We start from the raw sequence: 10,151 nt of genomic DNA on the forward strand, positions 1-10,151 counted from the left end.
AGGCTGGAGGGCAGGGGCACAATCTCGGCTCACTGCAACCTCCACCTCCTGGGTTCAAGCGATTCTCCTATCTCAGTCTCCTGAGTAGCTAGGATTACAGGTGCGTGCCACCATGTCCGGCTAATTAAACGAAATTTTTTATTTGTATTTTTATTTTTTTGAGACGGGGTCTCACTCTGGTTGCTGAGACTAGAGTGCAGTAGTAGGATCTTGGCCCACTGCAGCCTCAACCTCCTGGGCTCAGGTGATTCTCTCACCTCAGCCTCCCCAGTAACTGAGACTATAGGTGCATGCCACCATGCTCGGCTAATTTTTGTATTTTTAATAGAGGCAGGGTTTCACCATGTTGGCCAGGCTGGTCTTGAACTCCTGACTTCCAGTGATCCACCCATCTCAGCCTCCCAAAGTGCTGGAATTACAGGCATGTGCCACCGTGTCTGGCCACTTTTATACCGTTAGCAAAATGCAGAGTAGTGGAGGAGGTTGTCTGAACCAGATCTGAGGAGTTGAAGGGTCAGAAATGTCTTTTTTTTTTTTTTTTTTTTAAACAGAGTCTTTCTCTGTTGCCTAGGCTAGACTGAAGTGTTGCAATCTCGGCTCACTGCAACCTCCCTCTCCAGATATAGGTGATTCTCCTGCCTCAGCTTCCCGAGTAGCTGGGATTACAGCTGCCTGCCACCACGCCAAGCTAATTTTTGTATTTTTAGTAGAGACAGGGTTTCACCGTGTTGGCCATGCTAATCTCAGACTCCTGACCTCAGGTGATCCACTCGTCTTGGCCTCCCAAAGTGCTGGAATTACAGGTGTGAACCACTGTGCCCAGCATGGTGAAATAATTTCAATACAAATTCTAAACAGAAGAAAATGATTGAACTGAAACCCCCTACGACATCCCCAGAACCTACACTAGGGTTACTGTCATGATAACTGCCAGTGGTTAGTGTTTACCATCTCCCCCTGGACCCGAGAGGAGTTCTTAAAGCTTCATCAAAATGCAAAAGAAGGCTTATGAAAAATTTTTTTTTTTTTTTTTTTTTTGAGACGGAGTCTCACGCTATTGCCCAGGCTGGAGTGCAGTGGCGCGATCTCGGCTCACTGCAAGCTCCGCCTCCTGGGTTCACGCCATTCTCCTGCCTCAGCCTCCTGAGTAGCTAGGACTACAGGCGCCCGCCACCGCGCCCGGCTAATTTTTTGTATTTTTAGTAGAGACGGGGTTTCACTGTGGTCTCGATCTCCTGACCTTGTGATCCGCCCGCCTCGGCCTCCCAAAGTGCTGGGATTACAGGCTTGAGCCACCGCGCCCGGCTGAAAAATTTTTAAGAAATGCATATGGCTATCCAGTTTTCCCAATGCTGTTTATTAAATAGGGAATCTTTTCCCCATTGCTTTTTTGTGTCAGGTTTGTAAAAGATCAGATGGTTGTAGATACGTGGTATTATTTCTGAGGACCCTGTTCTGTTCCATTGGTCTATGTATCTGTTTTGGTACCAGTATCATGCTGTTTTGTTTGCTGTAGCTTTGTAGTATACTTTGAAGTCTGGTAGTGTGATGCCTCCAGCTTTGTACTTCTTCCCTAGGATTTCTTGTCTCTGTGGGCTCTTTTTAGGTTCCATATGAAGTTTAAAGTTGTTTTTTCCAATTCTGTGAAGAAAGTCAGTGGTAGCTTGATGGGGATAGCATTGAGTCTATAAATTACTTTGGGCAGTATGGCCATTTTCACGATATTGATTCTTCCTATCCATGAGCATGCAATGTTTTTCCATTTGTGTCCTCTCTTATTTCCTTGAGCAGTTGTTTGTAGTTCTGCTTGAAGAGGTCCTTCACATCCCTTGTGAGTTGTATTCCTAGGTATTTTATTCTCTTAGTAGTAATTGTGAATGGGAGTTCACTCATGATTTGACTCTCTGTTTGTCTATTATTGGCGTATAGGAATGCTTGTGATTTTTGCATATTGATTTTGTATCTTGAGACTTTGCTGAAGTTGCTTATCAGCTTAAGGAGATTTTGGGCTGAGACGATGGGGTTTTCTAAATATACAATCATGTCATCTGCAGAGACAATTTGACTTCCTCTCTTCCTATTGGAATACGCTTTATTTCTTTTCTTTTCTTTTCTTTTTTTTTTTTTGTGACGGAATCTCGCTCTGCCGCCCAGCCTGGAGTGCAGTGGTGCGATCTTGGCTCACTGCAAGCTCTGCCTCCCGCATTCACGCCATTCTTCTCTCTCAGCCTGCCCAGTAGCTGGGACTACAGGCGCCAGCCACCATGCCCAGCTAATTTTTTTTTTTTTTGTATTTTTAGTAGAGACGGGGTTTCACCGTGTTAACCAGGATGATCTCGATCTCCTGACCTCGTGATCTACCCACCTCGGCTTCCCAAAGTGCTGGGATTACAGGTGTGAGCCACCGCACCCAGCCAGAATACCCTTTATTTCTTTCTCTTGCCTGATTGCCCTGGCCAGAATTTCCAATGCTATGTTGAATAGGAGTGGTGAGAGAGGGCATCCTTGTCTTGTGCAGGTTTTCAAAGTGAATGCTTCCAGTTTTTGCCCATTCACTATGATACTGGCTGTGGGTCTGTCATAAATAGCTCTTATTATTTTCAGATACGTTTCATTGATACCTAGGTTATTGAGAGTTTTTAACATGAAGGGGTGTTGAATTTTGTCAAAGGCCTTTTCTGCATCTATTGAGAAAATCATGTAGTTTTTGTCATTGGTTCTGTTTATGTGATGGATTACGTTTATTGATTTGCGTATGTTGTGCCAGCCTTGCATCCCAGGGATGAAACCGACTTGATCGTGGTGGATAAGCTTTTTGATACGCTGGTGGATTCGGTTTGCCAGTATTTTATTGAGAATCTTTGCATCCATGTTCTTCAGGGATATCGGCCTGAAATTTCCTTTTTTCTGTTGTGTGTCTGCCAGGTTTTGGTATCAGAATGATGCTGGCCTCATAAAATGAAGTAGGGAGGATTTCCTCTTTTTCTATCGTTTGGAATAGTTTCAGAAGGAATGGTACCAGCTTCTCTTTGTACCTCTGGTAGAATTTGCCTGTGAATCCATCTGGTCCTGGACTTTTTTTGGTTGGTAGGCTATTAGTTACTGCCTCAATTTCAGAACTTGTTATTGGTTTATTCAGGAAGTCGACTTCTTCCTGGTTTAGACTGTGGAGGCTCTATATGTCCAGGAATTTATCCATTTCTTCTAGATTTTCTAGTTCATTTGCATAGAGGTGTTTATAGTATTCTTTGATGGTAGTCTGTATTTCTGTGGGATCAGTGGTGATATCCCCTTTGTCATTTTTTAATTGCATCTATTTGACTCTTCTCTCTTTTCTTCTTTATGGGTCTGGCTAGCGGTCTATCTACTTTGTTGATCTTTTCAAAATACCAGCTCCTGGATTTATTGATTTTTTGAAGCAACTTTCGTGTCTCTATCTCCTTCAGTTCTGCTATGATCTTAGTTATTTCTCGTCTTCTGCTAGATTTTGAATTTGTTTGCTGTTGCTTCTCTAGTTCTTTTAATTTTGATATTAGGGTGTCAATCTTAAATCTTTCCTGCTTTCTCTTGTGGGCATTTAGTGCCATAAATTTCCCTCTACACACTGCTTTAAATGTGTCCCAGAGATTCTGGTGTGTTGTGTCTTTGTTCTCATTGGTTTCAAAGAACATCTTTATTTCTGCCGTCATTTCGTTATTTACCCAATAGTCATTCAGGAGCAAGTTGTTCAGTTTCCATCTAGTTGTGCGGTTTTGAGTCAGTTTCTTAATCCTAAATTCTAATCTGATTGCACTGTGATCTGAGAGACTGTTATGATTTCCGTTATTTTGCATTTGCTGAGGAGTGTTTTACTTCCAGTTATGTGGCCAATTTTAGAATAACTGCGATGAGGTGCTGAAAAGAATGTATATTCTGTTGACTTGGGGTGGAGAGTTCTATAGATGTCTATTAGGTCTGCTTGGTCCAGAATTGAGTTCAAGTCCTGAATATCCTTGTTAATTTTCTGTCTCGTTGATCTGTCTAATATTGACAGTGGGGTGTTAAAGTCTCCCACTATTATTGTGTCAGAGTCTAAGTCTCTTTGTAGGTCTCTAAGAACTTGCTTTATGAATCTGGGTGCTCCTGTATTGGGTGCATATATATTTAGGACAGTTAGCTCTTCTTGCTGCATTGATCCCTTTACCCCTTCCTTACACCTTATACAAATAATCAACTCAAGATGGATCAAAGACTGAAACATAAGACCTAGGACCATACAAATTCTAGAAAAAAACCAGGGCAATACCATTCAGGACATAGGCATGGGCAAAGACTTCATGTCTAAAACACCAAAAGCAATGGCAACGAAAGCAAAAATTGACAAATGGGATCTAATTAAACTAAAGAGCTTCTGCTCAGCAAAAGAAACTATCATCAGAGTGAACAGGCAACCTACAGAATGGGAGAAAATGTTTGCAATCTATCCATCAGACACAGGGCTAGAATCTACAAAGAACTTTACAAGAAAATTTATAAGGAAAAAACAAAACCCCATCAAAAAGTGGGCAAAGGATATGAATAGACACTTCTCAAAGGAAGACTTTTACGCAGCCAACAGACATGAAAAAATGCTCATCATCACTGGTCATTAGAGAAATGCAAATCAAAACCACAATGAGATACCATCTCACGCCAGTTAGTATGGTGACCATTAAAAAGTCAGGAAACAAGAGATGCTGGAGAGGATGTGAAGAAATAAGGATGCTTTTACACTGTTGGTGGGAGTGTAAATTAGTTCAACCATTGTGGAAGGCAGTGTGGCAATTCCTCAAGGATCTAGAACTAGAAATACCATTTGACCCAGCAATCTCTTTACTGGGTATATACCCAAAGGATTATAAATCATTTTACTATAAAGACACATGCACAATGGCACTATTCACAATACTAAAGACTTGGAACCAACCCAAATGTCCATCAGTAATAGACTGGATAAAGAAAATGTGGCACATATATACTATGGAATACTATGCAGCCATTAAAAAGGATGAATTTATGTCCTTTGCAGGGACATGGATGAAGCTGGAAACCGTCATTCTCAGCAAACTGTCACAAGATCAGAAAACCAAACACCACATGTTCTCACTCATAGGTGGGAGTTGAACAATGAGAACACGTGGACATATGTAGAGGAACATCACACACCAGGGCCTGTTAGGGGGTGAGGGACTGGGGAGGGATAACATTAGGAAAAATATGTAATGTAAATGACAGGTTGAGGGGTGCAGCAAACCACCATGGCATGTGTACACCTGTATAACAAAAGTTCACGTTCTGCACATGTACCCCAGAACTTAAAGTATAATTTTGAAAAGTGCAGCTTCCTGACTTTGACATTATACATAGTTATTCCATCTAAAGTCTGAAAAGTGGAGTTGGGGGAGGGGCCATTACGAACAATTCTCAATTATTTCTTGGCAGATAAACCAACTGTTTCAAAGAGTCTGAAAACTGCTTGATCTCTTTTTTAAGCAACAAGCAATACAATCTCTGTGATCCCATCATTACTGTTCATTTCTTCCAGGAGAGGAATAACACACTTCTGCCTTTAATTGTCAAATTATCCCCATTTCTGAATTAGAGTGAAATATAATTTAATATGATTTTATGATGATAAATTTAGAGTCATTTTCTCCCAGGTACTGCTGGGCTACGATAAAATGAGATCTGAATTACATCAAAATAATTTAATTGGCCGGGCGCGGTGGCTCAAGCCTGTAATCCCAGCACTTTGGGAGGCCGAGACGGGCGGATCATGAGGTCAGGAGATCGAGACCACCCTGGCTAACACAGTGAAACCCCGTCTCTACTAAAAATACAAAAACTTAGCCGGGCGAGGTGGCAGGCGCCTGTAGTCCCAGCTACTCGGGAGGCTGAGGCAGGAGAATGGCGTAAACCCGGGAGGCGGAGCTTGCAGTGAGCTGAGATCCGGCCACTGCACTCCAGCCTGGGTGACAGAGCGAGACTCCGTCTCAAAAAAAAAAAAAAAAAAATAATAATAATAATAATAATTTAATTATTCCAAGAGAAGGGGTGACTGTCGGAATTTTTTAAGTGGGTGCGTAATTTAGATAACCTAGATGCAGATAACCTGAATAAAGCATTTAACTCAGCACATTAATATTTTAACGTGATCATCCTGAACAGTTCGGGCATCACAGGTTCCTACAATACACATTTGCTGTATATCTGGGAGAGTTACATTTCCAACTGGGAGGATGTGGGAGGCTAATGAATATACAAATGCTAGCAACAACTCTCTCCCATCCTCTGTGAGGGTAAGCTGCCTTCCCATGTAATTTACCACTGACGACATCATCGTGGTACTCACTGTGCCCTATAGTGAGTGAAGACTGTTCTGAACGCCAGTACCAACCACAGAGCCTGACACCTAGTAGGTTCTCAGAGATCTATCAAGTCCATAAAGCCATGAATAAATGACAGAGATTATATTTCTGCACTTGCCTAGAATAAGATCAGACTTCTGATCTTTACAAGACACATAAAAACGTTCTTTAGGCGGTGTGGTGGCCAGCCAAGTCTCTTACTCCACAGGAGGGGCACTCACACTATGTCATACCTAACACTTTACCAAGGGTGGTGGTTTGGATTTTCAGTCCTTGACATAGAGTCGGTAAATCATGAGAAATAGAGGAAATCATCAGGGCAGGGACAGTGTCTCAGGGAAGGGACAGCTCTGAAGAAGAGGGCAGAGAGGTGAGAAGAGAAAAGCAGACTCACGTCACAGAACCAGGCCCACCCAAGCAGAGGTGAGACCTCACACCCCTCTGAAGGCCATCCGTACAGGTTCAGTTCAACAGGGCAGGGAAGCATATCATTTTCAAGAAACTCCAATCAAAAAAGGTTTGGGGTTGTTTTTAATTTTGGCATTTGAGGGGAAAAACTTCAATGATCTGAAATGCCACATTCCCCAACTATGCCAAACAAGGTACACTGCAACAGTAGTCAAAGTAGTGACTGCATTGTTTTAGAGTTGTTGAATGACTAACTCTTAGTTAGTGGTACCAAGTTTCCTTTTAAGACTAACTTTTGGGATCCATGTTGCCTCATTTCAATAATTATCTAATTACCTAAATAACTTCTTCAAATTCTCCTTCATCCTAGCTCTCTAGAGCTCTAGATCTCTTACAGCCACTGCAGATAGGGAAATAAGAACTTCCCAGCACTTGAGAATAGATGAGCTGGCTGAAAACCTGTGTGGTGAGGGAAACTTCATTTAAAAGGAAAAGGAGAGACACACAGAACAACGCATTTAGGCTCCATCCACATCACCTCGGGCTGCAGCTGGCTCTGTGCTTCCAGTCAATCACTTCCATGGGTGGCCTCTGCCACAAAACACTACAACAGTCTTCTCCTATCAATGGTGGACAGAAAAATCCCAAAGCCCAGCAAGTTCAACGTCCAGAGAGCCAGGGTGGCAAATGCTCCAAACTAACCCTCACATCTGGGCACACTGCAGACCCATTAGGGAGCACTAACGCAGAGACGGCAACAACATCAGACAAGGGACCCAGGGACCACGGTCCTGCCCTGTCTTCACACCATCTAGCTGTGTAAGCTTGAACAAATCTACTGCCCCTCTCTGGGCCTCTCTTCTACAAGATCTTGTAAGTGGGAGTCCTACTTTCCATTTGCATTCCACGGGCCTCACAATAGAATTGAGGTTTCTGTGTCACTAATGGGCACCTCCTCTGCCCAGCCCCTTCTCGCGTCTTGTTCCTCCTCCCCATCCCACCCCGCCAGCAAAGGGGTTAGTTGTCCTCAGGAGTTGGACTACCCGTGGCAGCTCTACCTCGGTGAGGGGCGTGCCTGTGTCGCCAGCACAGGGACAAATACCTGTCCAACGGTGATGGGAACAGTTAAGCGTCAGTATGTATAAGGGCCCAATGCATGTTCAAAACATACCCACTGGCAAATGCCTTACATATCAGGCTCCCAACCATACAGTTGCAATTTCTATCTTTCAAACTAACTATAAATTATAAAGATGGCACCCAAATACCTGTATGCCCATAAGTAGGAAAAGGTAAACTTTTTTAATTCTATCACAATAAATTCTAGATCTTTGATAGACTGACTGAAGGATGTAAAATGTCAAAAGGTGAGACGCTCTCATGTGGCTAAACATCCTCCTATTGCAGAGACAGAACTGAGCCCAACAGCATTCACCTGCTGGTGAGAGGCGCCCGGGGCAGGCAGATGGTTGCACCATTCTCAGCGTCAGCCTCCTCCCCAGTGCAGCGTGGGGGAGAAGATGGTGCACGGCGCCTGGGAGGCTGCGGCCTAAAGGCACACAGTGGGCAAGAGACTACTAGGCAGACCCCTGCCAGCCTTCCGTTCTCCTGCTTTGGGGCCAGGACTCTCCTTGTGAGCTCTGTCCTGGGAGAAGTGCCCTTCCCGGTGCTCCTTATCAGTGTTTGTGAGGCATTCTCTCCAGTCCTCCTCATTAGCATACCTTGGCCAACCTTTGGCTCATAGAAAAACTCTTTGCTCTTCTCTGAACAACAATTTCTTTTCCACAGTTGAGCAAATGACTGCATGAGAGGTGACCACACTCATGACCATACTCATGTTGGTGGTGGTGGGTAGGGGATGTCCTGGATAAGGAGAGCATTGGGCAACGCCCCCTCTGGCCTCCCCAGTCCAGGGAGCTGCAACCACTATGGGAATCTTGTGGGAGGCCAGAGTAGTCCAGGGTTTCCCTTTGGGCAATCAGCATTCCAACCGTGCCTCCTGGTCCCAAGACAACAAGACTCTGGAGAACTAAACTACCACCATGCACTTCCCATTCTGCCATGTGCCTCAGCCGAGGGTCCTGCTCTTCCTGCATATTCAGGCTGATCTTTCTAAGGAGTAGCTTGCACGGTGCTAGCACTGCCCCCCTTATCCCAGGCAGCACCTTCCTGTGCCAAGGGAACTTCAGCCTGCCCTTGTGCTCAGGCCCCTAGGCTCAGGTTAGCTGACATTCCCAGCAAATCCTACAACTTCTCCTTTCCTTTCATGGATCTAAGACACAGTCCATTATCAGTCTCATTTTTAAAGACATTTCTAAGAGTGTCCTCCTTTCTTTCCCAACACTAGTAAGGACAGTAAGTGGTGTTTCCTGGGAGGGACCGTGTGGTGTTACTTTTGCACTACTACAAGGATTCTGAAGACTGCCAGGCTTGAAGTGAAGAACCATATTACCTGCCTATCCCAGCCAGGTGACAGTGGAAAAGGGGCTTCATCTCTGAGCTGTTTTCCAGCGGTACTGGGCACATTCCACCCCTCACCCTGACTCACAAGGTGTTGACAATAATGGACACTGCTCTGTCTTCTGCCATGCTTTGAACAACACTACACCATCCATCAGACGGATTCATCCCAAAGGTAAAGCACATTGCTTCTGGAAGGAGAAAGGTAGTATCTTTTTTTTTTTTTTTTTTTTTTTCTCAGATTAAGTCTTGCTCTGTTGCCCAGGCTGGACTGCAATGGCGCAGTCTCGGCTCACTGCAACCTCTGTCTCCCGAGTTCAAGCGATTCTCCTGCCTCAGTCTCCTAAGTAGCTGGGATTACAGGTGCCCGCCACATGCCTCACTAACTTTTAGTATTTTTCAGTAGAAACGGGGTTTCACCATGTTGGCCAGACTGGTTTTGAACTCCTGACTGCAAGTGATCCACCTGCCTCAGACTCCCAAAGTGCTGGGATTACAGGCGTGAGCCACCGCGCCCGGATGAAAGGTAGTATTTTCATGCTCCTTTCATTTGATCTCATTTAGAAGGTGCTTGAGGAATAGAGAGGACTGGGTTTTCTCTGGGATTATAGTTAGGCATCACTTAGTGACCGGGACGTGTTCTGAAAAATGTGTCGTTACACAGTTTTGCCATTGTGATATCACAGAGCATACACACACGACCCTAGATGGCACAGCCTACTCCCCACCTGGGCTGCACGGTATGGCCCATTGCTCCGAGGCCACACTCCTGTGCAGCATGGTACTGTGCTGAATACTGGAGGCAACTGTAACACAGTGGTAAGTATTTATGTATCTAAACATATCTAAACACAGAAAAGGTGTAGTAAAAATACGGTGGTATAATCTCATGGGACC

Source organism: Macaca fascicularis, chromosome 17, assembly GCF_037993035.2.
Source record: "Macaca fascicularis isolate 582-1 chromosome 17, T2T-MFA8v1.1".
Classification (NCBI taxonomy): Eukaryota; Metazoa; Chordata; class Mammalia; order Primates; family Cercopithecidae; genus Macaca; species Macaca fascicularis.